The sequence below is a fragment of the Canis lupus genome, chromosome 12 (genome assembly GCF_011100685.1).
Source record: "Canis lupus familiaris isolate Mischka breed German Shepherd chromosome 12, alternate assembly UU_Cfam_GSD_1.0, whole genome shotgun sequence".
Classification (NCBI taxonomy): Eukaryota; Metazoa; Chordata; class Mammalia; order Carnivora; family Canidae; genus Canis; species Canis lupus.
This window is the reverse complement of record NC_049233.1, coordinates 38,462,930-38,480,332: the sequence shown is the minus strand read 5'-3', so window position 1 is coordinate 38,480,332 and position 17,403 is coordinate 38,462,930. Positions and strand designations below refer to the sequence as shown.

The 17,403-nt window shown below is 37.1% G+C and overlaps 1 long non-coding RNA gene across 1 annotated transcript; it reads right to left on the bottom strand.

Annotated features, from left to right (window-relative positions):
* Positions 1-836: 836 nt before the first annotated feature.
* LOC119874277 lies at positions 837-17,199 on the bottom strand. Its single transcript, XR_005367441.1, has 3 exons — positions 17,140-17,199; positions 15,150-15,208; positions 837-1,238 (listed from the first exon to the last, which is right to left on the bottom strand). It is a non-coding gene; the product is annotated as an uncharacterized LOC119874277 (long non-coding RNA).
* Between the last annotated feature and the right edge of the window lie 204 nt (positions 17,200-17,403).

Sequence of the window (17,403 nt, the reverse complement as noted above, 5' to 3'; positions counted from 1 at the left end):
TGTTAACTACAGATTCCTGTCAGATACATAAACTGGCTTGGGCTATCTTACTCAAAATCAACTCGGAAAACTTGGGAAGAAGAGTCCGGTGCATAACTCAGTAACTACCCCTGACAATTAGGTAACACAGCTAGAAAACTTTTGGGAGACCAGGGCTTCCTTGAACTACTTTATGTTGGGTAATGAGGTGTGTGATATTGCAGCCTGGAGCAGAAGGAGGCCAAAGGTAGCAGCCAGAGGAAAGACTAGGAAAAGCTTTTAGCATATTTATGGAGATCAGCCTGTAAAGTGAGATGCAATATTTCCCATGTAGATTATTTGCTTTTTAACTACTCTTAAGCCATGTAAAGGTTTTGAAGGTCAGTGTGTATGTTTTCAAAGCTCTCTTTTTTCTTTTATGGCATCTTCATTTTGGTCTTATTTATAAAGACTTTTCCTCATTCCAAAGCAATGAAGACTTTTCCCATATTTAATTCTTGCACTCTTATAGTGTTAATTTCTACATTTAAATTTTGATCCATTTGGATTTTATTCAAGTGCATGGTAAGAAATATAGATCCAAATTTATCCTTTTCCAGATATTTATCAAGCTGTTCCAGAACTATTTTTTATTTTTTATTTTTATTTTTAATTTTTTAAAATTTTTATTTATTTATGATAGTCACAGAGAGAGAGAGAGAGGGAGAGAGAGAGAGAGAGAGAGAGAGAGGCAGAGACATAGGCAGAGGGAGAAGCAGGCTCCATGCACCGGGAGCCCGACGTGGGATTCGATCCCGGGTCTCCAGGATAGCGCCCTGGGCCAAAGGTAGGCGCCAAACCACTGCGCCACCGAGGGATCCCCAGAACTATTTTTTAATTATTATTTTTAACTATGTTAAAATACACATAACAGAAAATTTACCTTCTTAACCATATTTAGGTGTACAGTTCAGTGGCATTAAGCACATTCATATTGTTGTGCAACCATCATCACTATCCATCTCCAGAACTCTTTTTATCTTGGGAGACGGAAACTCTATACCCATTAAATAATAATTCTCCCTTCCTCCCTCAATCTCTGGTAACTGCCATTCTACTTTCTGACATTTCACTTAGCATGTCCTCAGGTTCATCCGTATTGTAGCATGTATCAGAATTTCTTTCCTTTTTTAGGCTAAATAACACTCCATTGTATGTATATACCACATTGTCTTTATCCTTGCATCACTTGATGGACTCTTGGAACATGTCCACATGACCTACAAACAAAAATAAAAGCAAAAATAAAACTGTTATCTCTTTTCCTTTCATTACCCAAATTTATTCTATCTATAGTATTATCATTCTTTACTTGTATATTCTTTAAATGTCTACTAATGTATTTATCAATTTTAATTGATATTTTTTGATTCTCGATAATTAAAGATTTGGAAATTAATTATATCATTTCATTTAACCTCTCTTTGTTTCCCATTTTTTTTGATAGTTGTATCATTTCCTCCTTGTCAGAATAGATGGCATGTATATTTCATTTGTCACTCATTCCACCTTTAATTTTCTTTAGATTTCAGCTTATTTTATTCAAAGTTCTGTAGCTGTCTTTTGCTATAGTTTCCTGAAAATAAGTTTGGCTAAATGTTGTTCTCAACTTTCCCAGAAATGCATCTTTGAGTATGAATATAGTTTCATGAGTTCCTCCCTCCTACCCCCAACTGACTTTTTTACTTGAAAGACATTAAATATGATACACACTAGCTAGTCTCAGTGGAACAAGGGAGAAGGACTCCCTTGGAATAAGAATGTGAATAAGGAGACCTATAATAATATAACATAAACTGTGGTTAAAATGCTAAATACCATACCTGGTGAACACCTAAATTTGAGACCTGAAATTTGTACCACTTAATATCATCATTCCAGGCAATAAATCTTTACATGTCCAGAGATGAAGTAAAACTGTGTGTATTAATTTAAAATAATACTAAGGTACAACTTGTAATTATAAGAAATAAACAGTCATTAGACAACATATCGTGCAGCAACATGTGCCTAGCATGGTTCTGTGTGCTGAGGTACAGAAGGGAAAAAGACTCCAATCCTTGCCTTTCTTGGAGCTTACTAGGTTTTTTTTTATTTTGTTTTTTTTTTGTTTGTTTGCTTGTTTTTGAGAGAGTGAGCACAAGAGTAGAGGGGAGAGGCAGAGGAAGAGAGGGATTTCCTTTTTTAAAGATTTATTTATTTGAGAGAAAGAGAGAGAGCGTGGAGGTAGAAGCAGAGAGAGAGGGGGAGAGAGAATCCTGAAGCAGACTCCCCAGAGTGGAGAGCCAACACAGAGCTTGATCCCAGGATCCTGAGATCATGACCTGAGCTGAAATTGAGAGTCTAACGGTAAGCCAACTGAGCCACCTGGCATGCCTGAGAGAGAGAATCTTAAGCAAGTTACACACCCAGCATGGAGCCTGACGTGGGCTCAATCCCACAACCCTGAGACTGACTGAGCCATTCAGGTACCCCATTTTGGAGCTTACATTTTCACCAGTTAGAAGTATTTGTACTTCAGAGGCTTTCTTTACATAATCTTTGGACATTCTGTTCTTCTGAGTCTGAGACAGGTGCAGAATTTTAACAAAATGTACTTATATTTGTGAGACATCTTTAGTTGTAGAAAACTGTATACGAGTCATTTATTTCACTCACAAAGTGCCGTGTTTGAGAAGAATAATAGGGACAGCTGTGTATGTAATAAAATATATCAATCTGTAAATAAAACATCATATTTTACAAGTAATGATTAAGATCTACTAGAACCATATAAGTTGATGCTAGCTTAGCCAAACATGCAGGTGACTCTAATTACTTACACTTCTTAGGTATTTCATTTAGTAACAGTTTTTTTTTTTTTTGGTATCTTAAAATAGGGAAAGGAATATCCATTTTAAATGAAATTGGAGGAATTACCAGAGACTATTCAAATTCTACTTACATACCCTTCATCAACACTGTATATACACCTATATTTTAGATTTCACCCTATGATGCTGAAATTCTCTATTTCTGGACCCAACTCTCCAACCTAAATATAAGCTCATCCATCAAGGTGGACGCAGCTTCCCTTCTTTTTTGTACCTGCTGAGCTCATCCAGGGTCTGGCACATCCTAGGCCCCTCAGTAAGTCTTCTGCCTTGCACTGCACCTTCCCTTGCATGATGGGACCTGCAACGACACTAGATTTGCTGTGAAGATGCTCATATAAAGAATAGAATCCCTCCCACCTACATCTGCTTCTGTGTTTTTCTCCAAGCACAGCTGAGCACTTTGCTTTTATTTCCAGATGCAGGTGGCCAGGCCTGCATGGCAGAGAAGAAACTAGGTCACAGGGACGCCGTAGGTCACCTACAGGGAGACCCGAGTCTCAGTTCCTTGACAAGTCATCCCCAGGTGAGACCCCGTCCAGTGCCACACACAGCGTGTGTGCATAGGAAGTGGGTGATCCAGTCCAGATCAGTGGCCAGCCTTCTTTGATTTCCAGTCCCCTAGTTTTACCACGATGTCAACCTCATGCTGAATGCTTTCCTTAAATTCTCTCCCTTGAGCTTCATACAATTTAGTCGTGTCCTAAATAACTAACAAGTGGAAAATGGATGCACAAGGGACTGGCATTTTCTGCCAAGCAGCTGAAAATAGTGTGCCATCAAGATGTGAAACCAAACTAAGAGTCAGTGTCAATAATGTGAAGTAACAGAGAGCAGAAGGTCAATGAGAGAACGAGCCCTCATGTGCTCCCTGCTGCAAGCTAGAAGCCTATAAACCTACAGAATCCTAGGACCCAAGAGATGGAATGAATTTCCAAAGTCAGCTGGAACCTTCCATTTCCCATTCAAACACCCTCTCTGCGTGGCCCAAGTAGAAGACCCTCAGAGCCATTCTGGAACAAGTAGTATCTCTGCTCCTTAGAATATGACTCCCCAGAACTGCATGTGATAGTTGAGACCAAGGAACAAATGCACACTAAATTATTACATTTTGAGGGGTAGAGAACTGCATTTGCAATACATAGAGGTAAATCTTAATTATTGACTCAATGACCTAATTGAATTTAAAAATACAGCTTTGCCTGAAATGCACAGACTATTTTATACCTTGTATTATGTGAATTAATCCCACTCTGCCTTCTAAAGTAGCACTATAAATAGAAACAATTCCTCCTGACTTCTAAAACCCCATTTTGTTTTTCAATTTTTTTTCACTAATGCACAGTAAGAAATACATTTTCCATCACATCTTGATACAAATACATACACACACATAAAACTGAAATTAAAAAAAAAACTTCATAAGACAATCCTCACCTTTAGTATTGTACAGCCTGATTTTCTTTTATCTATATTCTATGTTTTTTGTTTTATGAAATCACCATCACTTTAATTTTTACTCATACCAAGTGTACATTCTAAGCAAGCTATAGCCCGGCTACACTTTGTCTTCACACCAGAAGCAGCTTGTATCTAGAACATTGTGCTTCCTTGTGTCACATGGAGAAACCAGATGCCGGTTCTTAAACTAAGCTATGTGGCTAAGCATGGTGTTATTAGGTTAGGGAAGCATAATCCTCCTTCAGAGAAAATTCACAGATATTTGTAAAAAAAATTTTTTTAAATAAATAATGCAGCCTACTTTAGAGCTTTACATACATACATAATTTCCTTTAGGACATAGAAGTCTTGGGGATCCCTGGGTGGCTCAGTGGTTTGGTGCCTGCCTTCTGCCTAGGGCGTGATCCTGGAGACCTGGGATCGAGTCCCACCTCAGGCTCCTTGCATGGAGCCTGCTTCTCCCTCTGCTTGTGTCTCTGCCTCTCTCTCTCTCTCTCTCTCTCTCTCTCTCTGTGTCTCTCATGAATAAATAAATAAAATCTTTAAAAAAAATAAGACATAGAAGTCTTAAATGACAAAGCCTGGATTCAGAGCAGACCTGTGACATGTAAACCCACTTTCATAACCTGGATTTTTTTTTTATCACATCCTAATAGACTGACTTTTCTTTTACAAAGATCTCCTAAAACTTAAGAATTATGATAATGAAGCACAAACTTTATAATGATCTTATTTTATTATTTAAAAATAATTATTGTCTTATTACTAGAAAAGCTACAAATCTTAAGTTTGGAAAACGCTATGCTGTTGAAGTTCAGAGAGGTTCAGAATGTGGATAAATGTTTTCCACAAAGACCGATTCAAAAAAATAATGTTACATTAAGAAATTAATATTACAAAGTCATGAGATACCAGGAGCGACAGAATAAAAACTACATTCAATTCTACACACAGGTGATGGTTAGACCTTTTCTCAGGAGAAAAAAAAATGTCTAAAGTTGATTTATGTGTGAGGTAGCTGTCTTAAGACAATTACCATAGGAATGTAGAATAAAAAAATCCCTACTAAAAATATTTAAACTGTTAGCAATTGTCTTTTTTTTCTGCAGTTTTATTGACTTTTACCTCTGAAAAACAACAATTCCCTGCTCTTTTTAAGCACTTACAATGGATGAGGCTGTTCTCAGTGCCTTACATATTTAATCTTAATCAACCCACACAATAACTCATAAGGCAGGGAATATTGTTACTTCCACTTGACAAATATGAGAACAGGTGGCAGAAGTAACATGTTATGGTCATTTGGTGAATGGCAGGGCCAGGGTTGCACCTAGACTCTGAGGCTCTACAGAATATGTCCTACTTTTCTAATTGTGATAACATATAAAATGGCATATGGTTTGCCATTTTAATCATGTTTAAGTGTATAATTCAGTGACATTAGATACATTGACAGGTCTTTTCTGAGCCTAAAACTTTCCCTGGACATGCGTAATTACTTTCTAAACTCTCCTTTATGTGTGGTTGCTTTTTTTAAAAAAAAAAAGTTTATTTATTCATGAGAGATGCAGAGAGAATGGCAGACGGAGAAGCAGGCTCCATGCAGGGAGCCCAATGCGAGACTTGATCCCAGGACCCCGGATCACGACCTGAGCCAAAGGCAGATGCTCAACCACTGAGCCACCCAGGTACCCCATGTGATTGCTTTTGGATGTGCTAATCTTTAATTGTCTGATACCAAAGAAGAAGAAAAGAAAAATGAAGAGGTGAAAAAAACCAACCTGGCGCTCAATCTTCAAATCCTGTGAAAGTTACCATCAAGAAGAGACGTTTGCCACCACGGAGGTGAAGGTTGCAATAATATCTGCCCATCTCTGTGCTGACATCTCCACAACCGGAAGCATCAATCAGCAAGGCAAAAACAGACCCCCAATATTTGGAGGACAGGATCTCTACTGCTTACCCTGATACCTGCAAGCTACATGTAAACTTGTGAACACTCCCACGGCTGCCTGGGATGGGCTGTGGTGTGGGGGATAGGGAGCTGCTGCTGCCCAAAGAACTGAATTGACCAAAATTCAGTGCAGTTTACCATCCAAGACTTCCCTTAGAGATTGCAAGCTTTCAAGAGACTCCAGAGCTGCAAAGTAGTCACACCAGACAGATGCTGCCACTGTAATAGTTATCCAGTCAGAGAGTCAGATTCCTGGCACCTCCCACTCTGCCACTTTGAACTCCTCGAGAATATGTTCTTCACTACTACGCCCCTGTAGTTTTCTTTTACTTCTTCTGGGAAAATTTTACGAATTGGCCTCTTGACACATGGGATATGTGAGGTAAAGCAATAATTGGACTTTCAAAAGAAATCAAACTCTAGACTTGACCCAGGGCTCGAGCTTCGCTGTGAGTCCCAGAAGCACTGTGAATTGCCAGCCCACTCTCCCGCATGCTCCTGCTTTGCCATAGTCATTCTTTTCCCCTAGAGTTAAAATAAGCCTTGCTATGTGAATGACTAAGGAATTTAATTTTATTTCTTCATTTTTTGTAAACATTTCATTTACCATACTTGTTTCCTTTCAACACCACATAGGAGTCTGGGAGGTAAGGGAAAGGGAAGAGAGTTTCTCCCAAATGCTGAGGACCTTTAAGTATAGTTGTGTTGACTGTGTCTCCATAATGTCCCTCAGTGCCCCCTCATCACTGTGACAGCTACTGGAGCTATCCTAGGCCAGCCCTTCCCCATCTCTCCTTAATTATGTTGTCTCCTAACTACTTTCCTGCCTCCACTCTCTCCTCTTGTGACTGGTCTTTTATACTGGTGCAAGTGTGACCTTCCAGAAACACGTCTGATCATGTTACTCCTATTCCTAAAAACCATGTCCTGGGGGCGAGAACACAGATATTCACCCACTGTCTTCTTTGATCACCATGAGCTGGGTGCAGCCTGACTCTCCATCACTGCAGACACAGACAGGTGATATGTTGAGACAGAAAGCCCACTGAAAAGCACTTTACTCCTCTTAGAAGCAGAGAAACTGAGCTATATGTAGCAGTATGGGCAGACTTTTAAAACTATTTTAAAGGAGAAGAGTAAAAAGAAAAATGAGACAAACATAAAAATGCCATAAATGTATATTATCTATGTAGCTTTCCTGAGAAGTGTTTAGCTCCAATCTAATCAAAAAGGAAACAATCATAAAAATGAAATATCTGGGGTTTCTAGAAGATAACTGGCCTGTGCCCTTCAAAGATTCAATATTATGAAAAAAAGAAAACAAAGGTTGAAGATAGTTCTCAATTATATGCAACTAGAAAAAGAGGGCAAGAGCTTTCAGCTGTGGTGTATGAGCTTTGAAGAGATTTTGAATCAGAACACAGACAGGCACACATCCACACAGCTATAAAAGTATAATTCAGAAATTTAAAATGCGGCTATTTACTGCTTACTAATAATGTGTTAACATTCACATCTTTAGATGGGATAACTGAGGATGAAAGGAAAAAATCAGAGTCTCCTTAAACCAGCAAGCATGGTTATCCAAACACTTTGTACTTAAATTTAGCTAGAAAACATATGAACAGATAATAAAAAAACTTCTGGGATCACCAGCATGAAATCTAAATTGCTTGGCATTGTCCATGAACTTTTCATGATCTAGCACCTAGCTACTGCCTCTGCTAAGCTCTCCTATTCTCTCCTTTCTGTCTCTCCCACATGGGGAGTCAGAGGAAGTAATTCTTACAGGCTGCTATGCTCATTTATGGGTCTGATTCTTTGTTCATGCTGCTTTATCTGATGAAAATACAATTCTCCTTTTGTTATACAGCATCATCCTATTCATTCTTCCACACTCAAGGGCTTATTAAAATGTTTCTCCTCCTTCTGTCATTTTTTTGAACTCTAATATAAACACACAGACATACACACGCACTCACACACACACACACACACACACACACACACCTTGCCCTTAATTATATCTTAGACTATAACTGTCACTTGTACTGAAGAGTTTATGTCTTTGTCCCTCTTCTAGATTGAAATTTCCTTAATGTGGGCGCTATGTTTTATTCTAGCCTGTTTTCCCCAAACTGAACACAATGACCAGGAGGCAGATGTCCAATAAATATTTGTTAAACAAATAAATGGAGGGAAGGAGAACATCATGGTTTCTTTCTACACTCAGGCTGCTGACCAGAAAGGTGAATTGTTCCACAAGGTCACCAAGCTAACAAATGAGTCAGCACTAGCTAAATCCTAGAACAGATCTCCCTGATATAGTGCATTATGTAACCATGCTGTCTTCACTCTTTTTCAAACATTTATGGACTGTCCACAAAGTGCTTGAAATTATTCACAAATCTGGGAAAATAAAGAGATGAGCAAGACATAATTCCTATGCTCCAATGTCTTAAAATCTAGAGGATCAATAAAACATAGCACATATTTATAATATTGCAGGTAATATGAAAGAAAGACAACAAAATGTTTGAGAGGTTTAGAAGTGAGGTTAGTCCAAATTTAGGGTAGAGAATAGAAAAGTTTGAAAGAAAACATTTGCATGGACCTTAAAAAATGCTGGAAAGAGGAAGGAAAAAAATAGTGAAGGGGATACCACAGAGGCAAGACAAACTGTGGTATAAGATAGGTGAAGAAGCGGGAGTGACTGCCTTTCATCTTTTCCCTCCTACTTCATCACTGTAGCCATCATTGCCTTGTCCATTCTGGCTTACTGGTTGCTGTACCTCCTTATTGGCTCTATCCCCCTCCCCACCGCCATCCAACACTCTTCATTTTCCACTCTACCATGTGAATTATCATTCAAGTACAAAAATCATATTAGCTAATATTCTGCTTCAGATCTGTCAAAGTCAATTTTCACTTCAGTTTAAAAATTACACACCTTTACTTATTATAGATTTTTTTCTTATGATTTCCCCACTGCTTGTTTTGTAACCTCAGTTCTTGCATATTTCCTACATGGACCTTATATGCCAACCATAACAAGCTCTCAAATTTACCTGAACATCCTAAACATATCCTTCCATATCAGAGTATATACTGCTCCCATACACTGGCATACCCCCTGTTTCCTCCCTTTTTCTTTGTCTTCCAAACTCATTCTTTTTAAAAACAAATATTTAATGAACATTAACTCTGTGTCAGATATAGCACTAAATGTAGAGGTACAACTGCAAGTGAAATACTTGTAATTCCTTTACGTTCTTGTCCCTCCAACTAAAAATTCATGCACTCTCATTTGAATCTCCAATAACACCTCATGTTTAAAAATTCTTCCCTGTTTTCTCCATTATATCTGTTGCATTATAATTATCTGTTTACTTTGTCTAGTATTGATGGTACTCTGTGATATCCTTGCAGACAAAGATTGTGTCTTTAAAAAAAAAACAACTTTGTTTTCCAAGTAACTTAAACATAAAAAATAAGTTTTTCAAGTGAATGAATGAAAAAACTATTTCCAGATTCATTTCTAGATTAATTTATTCATTTAATAGTTATTTATATGGCATTCATTTTTCAATGTGATGGGGATATAAAAGAGAATAAAACAGAGAATGTACCACATTCATGAAATTTACATTTTATTGGGAATACCTTGAATTATCTTTGCTAATATTAAGTTAGGCCTGTCACCTACTCAATATATGTTCCTCCGTTCTCCTTACTGACAGAAAGCTATGTGTTGAGAGTGGCAATTTACCCACATGAAAACTCCTTTGCTGTTTCCCTTGAAGACCAGGGTGATCAATGTTATGTAAAGGAAAGTTTTTGAGTAAAGTCTCCAAGAAAGTATTGTAAAGGCTCACTTTGTTACCCTATATTGCCATTTACATCCCCCCCTCTCCTTTCTTTATTATTGGGAATCAACTATAATGGCTGGATCTATAGCCACCATCTTGTTAGCACAAGGACGAAAATCATGCTCTAAGAATGATGGAGAAGGGAGATAGGAAGAAGCTGAGGTGTTGATGACATTCTAGAGCTGCTGTGTTTATTCTGGACTGTCTGCCTCAGATTCAAGTGAGAGAGAAATACCTGGCCATCTTGTTTAAGACACTGTTCTTCAGGTAGTAGTACTAGTAACTGAATTCAACTTCTAAAAAATACAGTAGACAATATAAAGCTATTAATATGACAGAGGAACCAGGTGGAAGACTAGAATGATACTTTGAGTGAAAGACAACTTGATCATTTTAAAGTGGTATGATGGAAGGTAGAGAAGAAAGCAGGTACAAAGGATATTCCAGTTTTTTATCTGAGGGACCAGCCAAGGGAGAAATAAAACACAGGATGATGAAGGGAGCTATGGAGGTTAAGTACATTCTGGAAACATTGTCAGACATGCAAATGTTGAGGGCAATTTTTTTTGGTAAGACAGAACCAAAGCCATTTTGGGTAAACTGGTATTGGGAAGCCAATAAGGTATCCATGAGGTGACGTCTATGAGGTTTAAAGACATTTGGGAATGAAGTTCACGGAGAGGTCTGGATTCAAGATTAACATTTAATATGCACACAGATTCATCTGTACAAATGTTCAATGTTACCACGGGAGAGTGAAAAAGACAGAAAGGGGACCAAGCACTGGTCCTTAAGGAGAAACAAGCACAAAGAGGCACCAGGAAGAGAAACCAGAGATACCTTTTTTGACAGAAGAACCTGAAGAATTCGGCGTCATTTAACCAAACAAAACAAAGTGTGCCTGTGTCCGCTTTAATAGACTTGATCATGTTTGGATTGTAGGCTCTTTGAAGGTATAAGATAAATGTTGTGCCCAAGATTGTGAATCCCAGAAACTACCAAGGAGCCAACACCATGCAAGCGCAGGAGGGTTTATTAGCAAGCTTGAGCTTGGGTCCAAGCCTACCGGGCACAGCAGAGCAGGGACTTGGACCCCGAGGTTAAGAGGCATAGCAGTTTTATAGGGGCCAGTGGCCAATGAGATTGTAACACACACAGAAAGTTGCATAGTCATGTCTGTCCCCATGCAGGTGGCCAATTGATTTACAATTTACCCTATAGTGACTGTTTGAACTAGCCTATCATTCTGGTCAGAATTGGCGGGCAGGTTTGGCAGGCAAAAGGCAGGGTTTACACTGTGGCAGCTAATGGTTCCACATTCCTATATGAGCCGGTTTCCCGTAAGGGTATGCTCAGCAGGGTGGGGTGCTGACTAGCAATAGGGTGGCAGCGCCTTAAGCAATAAGCAGGTCATGTGGGGGTCATACAGGAGGTGGCGGGTGTAGAACAAAATGGAGTTAGTCCTGCTCTGCTTGTCCAGGGGGAGGGGATTTTTGTTAAATTCCTTGGGTCCCACAATAAAGACTCTAGCTTAAGGAATGTGTTTTCATCAGATTTCCTAGTAAAAGCTAGTACATGGCTGGCATTGAAAGTTTTGCTATTTTAGTTTCTGTTGATTCACTCAGGACAGGGGAAGTCTCCATGCTCTGCAGACAACCAGGCGCTTTGGGGCATTTTCAGACTGCTGATGCTGAACTTTGCATGTAACTTGCTTTACTCTTTGGGATACTTTAGAAGTGAACTATAAATATTTAAAAAGGAAAGGGTTATTACTGTGTTTTCTTTGATTGATATAGGTGAGGAAGGAAAACCTGAACATTTAAAGATACTCTACATATTTAGCCTTTATATCATCTGAAATTACTTCAACTCCAATCACCTCCTGGTTGTTCTAGTAATCAGTCTTTTTTTAAAGGTGATATCTGAAGTAACATGGATTCTATATTATTAACACATGGCAAGATTCTGAGAAAAATAGCTTCTCCCTGCATACCCACAAGAAAATCGGTAAATGTTAAAATGAACAGCCTGCTATAAACATGGGCTACGATAAGCCACAGCAAGTTCTCTCAACTTTTAAGTAGGAGAGATCTTTCTCTAAAATGATATCAACTGGAAGTGAAATTTTTCCAGCCTTGTACCATAAAGGATAATTTTGGCAGAGCCCAAAGTATATTTGTACTTATTAGCCGTACAAAGCCTGAAAACCTGCAAAAATTGCACTAAACAGAGGTTCACATGACTTCCATATCATAATCTATTCTCCTTTACAACTCCAGTCTGGTTTTGCCCAAGGCTGCTATCCCAAACACCTTGGTGCTTCCATTAGGTTATTTCTGTCATTTTGTATGCCTGTGTCCTCCACTATTCCTGACCATTAGTGCTATTTTAATCTCTGTTAAAAAGAATACTTGAATATATGAAGATTTCATATATACTATGGAGAGGCCACTGCATTTTGCTTACCTTTTTTTTTTTTTTTTTCTGCTAACCTCTTGAATAACAGTAACATAATTACTGGGAAATTCCTTTTCATCTTTAACTTCAAATTTCCTGTAAGTATCTAGTAGAGTTACTTGGCATTGATTCACCCCTCTCAAGCAGAAATTAAGAAATTAAGAACTGACTACTGTCTGTGTGACCTTAGGCAAGTCACTTTATCACCTTGTACTTGAATTTTTTTTTAATTTAAATTCAGTTAGCCAACATATCATTAGTTTCAGATGTTGAGTTCAGTAATTCATTAGTAGTATATAACAGCCAGTGCTCTTCACATCACGTGTCTTCAGTCTTCTTATTCATACCATGGAGACAAAGAAATACCTGGACTACGAGCTTTGCAAGAATCAATATACGTAAAGCCCTTTGCAAAGGCAGTTCCTATATTGCAGTAAACCCTCACAAAATTTTAGCAATTGTTTTTTAAATTTATTAGGCAATTTCTACTCATAGAGCACATATATATTTTGCCGTGGGGAATAGAAAGAAAATGGTTGGTCAGTTCCCAGTCATGATGACTGTGTTATGATAGTGATGTCTCTTCTGAAATGCGCCATATCCAAAATTCTAAACAAAATGCCACATATAATTTAAAATCCCAAACAAATACCTGCATGGAAAACAGATTGTGAGACTATCATGTTAATCTCAAGCCTTAATATTTATTTCACTTGCATGTGTATTTAAAGATGTTTCTGCTGTTTTTTTTCCCCCTTTGCTTTTGATAGTTCCAAAAGAAGGTACTATTGCCGGTAGGTGAGGCCACACATTGATGGTTTGCAGGGTATCATTTTTATAGTAGTTAAGAAAGGCAAAACTTGGTTTGTCTTTATACAAATATTTAAGTGTAAATTGCCAATTATTCACAGCTCCTTCTCAGCCCCTCAGTGTCACATTCTTTCAGGGGAAGAAGCCTCCAGATTTCTTGATAGCTCCAATGCACTCATTTGAAAGAAAATGGTTTCCACTGGAATTTCATGAAGTCAAACTGGGACAAGCTGAATACAAGTAGGAAATGCTAGAAAATGGGATGAAAAATAAAGCCTGAACATGCTCAGTCAGTATATTTTAAAAATCATATCTACTTTAAGTCCACAATTTCCTGTATTTCAGGAAGATTTCAAAGAGAATATTTAAATGCATGTTCTTTTCAATCTGAAAATTAGCATGCCATGCAGTAGATGAAAAATCATTTTCTTTCTTCACATGTGGTATATTCATACTGCTTTTATTTGCAATAAAATTAGGATGAATACTTACCTTCCATGTTTCAACCTAAATAATTTTCAATATATGATGATGAGTTCAGTATCCATGAGCTGTGGCCAGAGATTTGCCTTTATATTGCAAATGTGTAGACATAATGTTTCAAAGTCAGGAAATCCTTGAACTTTTATGTTTTTTGTTCACAGCAGTTAGATACTCTCTGAGAAATAAGTCTGTAAAAGAATATCAGGACTGCAAAAGCAGAAGTAAAATGGCCCTATATGCCATTTGTAATACATAAACTTGTAAATAAACCAAACAAGTGAATTTTGGGAAAAAAAGATGATTTAAAGCATTAATGGAAAATGATGTATTTATTCATTCTTTTGACAGCATACAGTATGCTAGTAGGCTTGAGGTGCCAAAAATAAAATGGCAAGGAAGACAGAGAACTTGTCTTTGTGGAAATTAGAATTATAATGACAGTCATGTCTAAAAATCTTCTAGGTGTGTACACTTAGATGAGTTAAGATGCCTAAGGATATCTCCATGCTGGAGGGCAGAATTATCTGAGAGTTCTTTATTTATTTATTTAATTAGTTAGTTTTTGGTGCTTTGAATAAGCTGTGGGTCTTTCTATATAAAGAAAAATATCAACTAATAACACTATCTTTCTGCCTTTAGAATTATAATATGGAAAGTATACACAACGAAATGTTATAGTCATAACATTTTCAGACATTATTGATGCCTGTATGTGTAACCATGATTTTAATCTAATTAAAAGGGGTAAGTTCTGGGGTGCCTGGCTGGCTCAGTTGGTAGAGCATGAGACTCTTGATCTCAGGGTCCTGAGTTGAAGCCCCATGGTGGTACAGAGCCTACTTAATTTAAAATACAATGGTAAGTTCTGGCATAATGACAGTAACTTCAGTTAATGTCTGTTCACAACTAAAAGTAAAGAAGTAAAAGGTTATTATAATTACAGAGGGTAATTATATAAGGGCTAATGATTTAAATCCAGATTTGATGGCTGGAACTGTAGCAGCTTTTTGTGACTAGGAAGCAATAGTCCTGATGAAGAAGAGCAAATGTGGTAAAAGCAGTAGAAGTAAATAAACTCATATTTGTTTAACCCATTGTCAGATGGGCATTTTCTTATTTGCAGCAGAAGGCATTTTTCAGTGTTACAGCTAATGTGAGTGAAACACAGGATTTGGATTAAGAATTTTTCATACCAAAAAAAGAAAAAAAAAGAATTTTTCATACCTTGATATGGTGACTGTTTAACATGATGGTAACATGCCTACACTGGGGCCATGGTTTGGCTGAAAGAGAGTAACCAGATTACTCATCCTATGGGAGAACCAGACTGGGATTTGGGGATTTGTAAGAGGCACAGAAAATAATGAGGGGGTTTTTCGTACACAGTGAAAGAGCCAATTTGCTGAAGCAAAGGAACTTCAGAGAAGGCTTCACCTGTGATAAAGTTTTAAACATAAGGCGAAGGGGCAAATCCCATGGTAGGGGTAATTCTTAAATCCCCATTTCATCTCCATGCTCTGTTTACCCAGCTGTGTAACTAATCAAGCTTTCTTTTCCCTTACATGCATTCATTTCTTCCTGGTATTAATTCATATGCAGCATTGATTTCATTAAGCAATGAACCTTCAAGCAGTAAGCATGATTTTCTACCTTGGAAAGAGGAAAATTAATTAACACCTTTGGCATTTGAAGACTATAAAAGCTTGCCTAAGGTCAAAAATGAGCACTCGTGGGTCTTTATTAGCAACTTTTTGCTCAGTCCACTGGGTACCTGTAGGTCTATTTTTGTCATAATTCTCAAAGAAATAAATTATTTATATCCTAATTATGGAAAGTTATTATTTCAGCTCATTAGAAATGGCCACAAGAAATATATCAACCTGTGAAGTAAAACAATATTCATTGGCCATAAAAAGATAGAAGCTTTTTTTTCTTTTTTAAGACAAAAGAGATGGTGGAGTTTAGGAAAAATACATGTACAAGATATAATTTTTTAAAAAGCAGGAAAAAAAGAAAGATCCTAAAAATAGTATAATGCATTCTAGAGAGAACTTTAGAAAAAAAATATTAGCAACCTTTGAAGACCTTAACAAACATCTCTCCAATTCATCCTTACAAAGCAAACACTGAAGCTTAAAGGTTTTGTAAATTGTTTCCAGCCACTAGACTTACTGAGTTTGATTCTGTAAGAATAAGAATGTTGCAAATATGATACAATCCTTAATAAGATATATATTGTAATGCAAAATCCCTTTTCCCTAGAGATGTAGCAAGGTAAAATCAATTCCAAGTATCCAGTTTATTATTGATTTTTCTCTTTTCCGACATATAAACTTTCCTGTTAAGAGCTCTCCATAGTGGCCAGGAATTCAGTGAAGGCGACAACAATGTAATGTATCTATTCAAAAAAGCTTTCCATTAGAATTCGAGACACAATGTCATTTGAGAACAATACTATACTGCTAGGTACCACACTTTCTTCTATCAGTACATTTAGCCAAAAGAAGTAATGGTGGTATTAAATAAAAGGTAGAGTAGGATCCTAAACAACCTGTAACTCATTGCCAATTACTCTAAAAGTCAAGAAAACAGAGCTTCCTTTTACAGCATCAGCCAATCTGAAATGTTTTGCAAGCTGGTACTAGTTAACCTCATCTCTATGCCTTAGTCATTTTTTTTTAAATTATCTTATATAAGTGCTAAATTATAAAATTATATTTTATGATTTCAGAAAAATGAATTGAACCCTTTGCAATTTATAAAGGATGTGCTAATGACTTTCTACAAAAAAAAAATAGTTGATTGTATTGTTACTTGTAAATAGCAGGAAAATGCAGATTAAAACCAAAATTCAAAAAACAGCAACTGGCTAAGTAAAATGCACAGAACAGAGTGAAATAATTTAAATGCAGTATTTCAAAAGTTTAATATAGAACCTGTTTATTGGTTAGGAAAGATGTGTTCTATATTTTAAGTAAAAAATTCAGGTTTAATGTTAGTGAAATCCCATTTTTTTATAAAAAAGTTTGTATATGTGGAGTTTCTGCATACTTAAAATACACAAAGAAAAAGGTATAGAAGGATATACCATTATAACAATACTAATATTGAATTGTGAGATCTTCTAGTAGATTTTTATTTTCTTTTTTCTGTTTTGTTTTTGTCTTTGATAAAGAGAAGTAAAATGTAATTTAAAACAAAAACACTGGGGTACCTGGGTAGCTCAGTGATTGCACATCTGCCTTCAGCACAGGGTGTGATCCCGGGGTCCTGGGGTCCAGTCCCACATTAGGCTCCCCACAGGGAGCCTGCTTCTCCCTCTGCCTATGTCTCTGGCCTCCTCTCTTTCTCTCATGACTAAATAAATAAAATATTTAAAAATAAGTAAATAAAACAAAAACACTGACATTGTCAAACTTAAATTCAGAGAGAAATTAAAAGCTTACCCAGTCCCATCTTCTACCTAGTATGCCTTCTG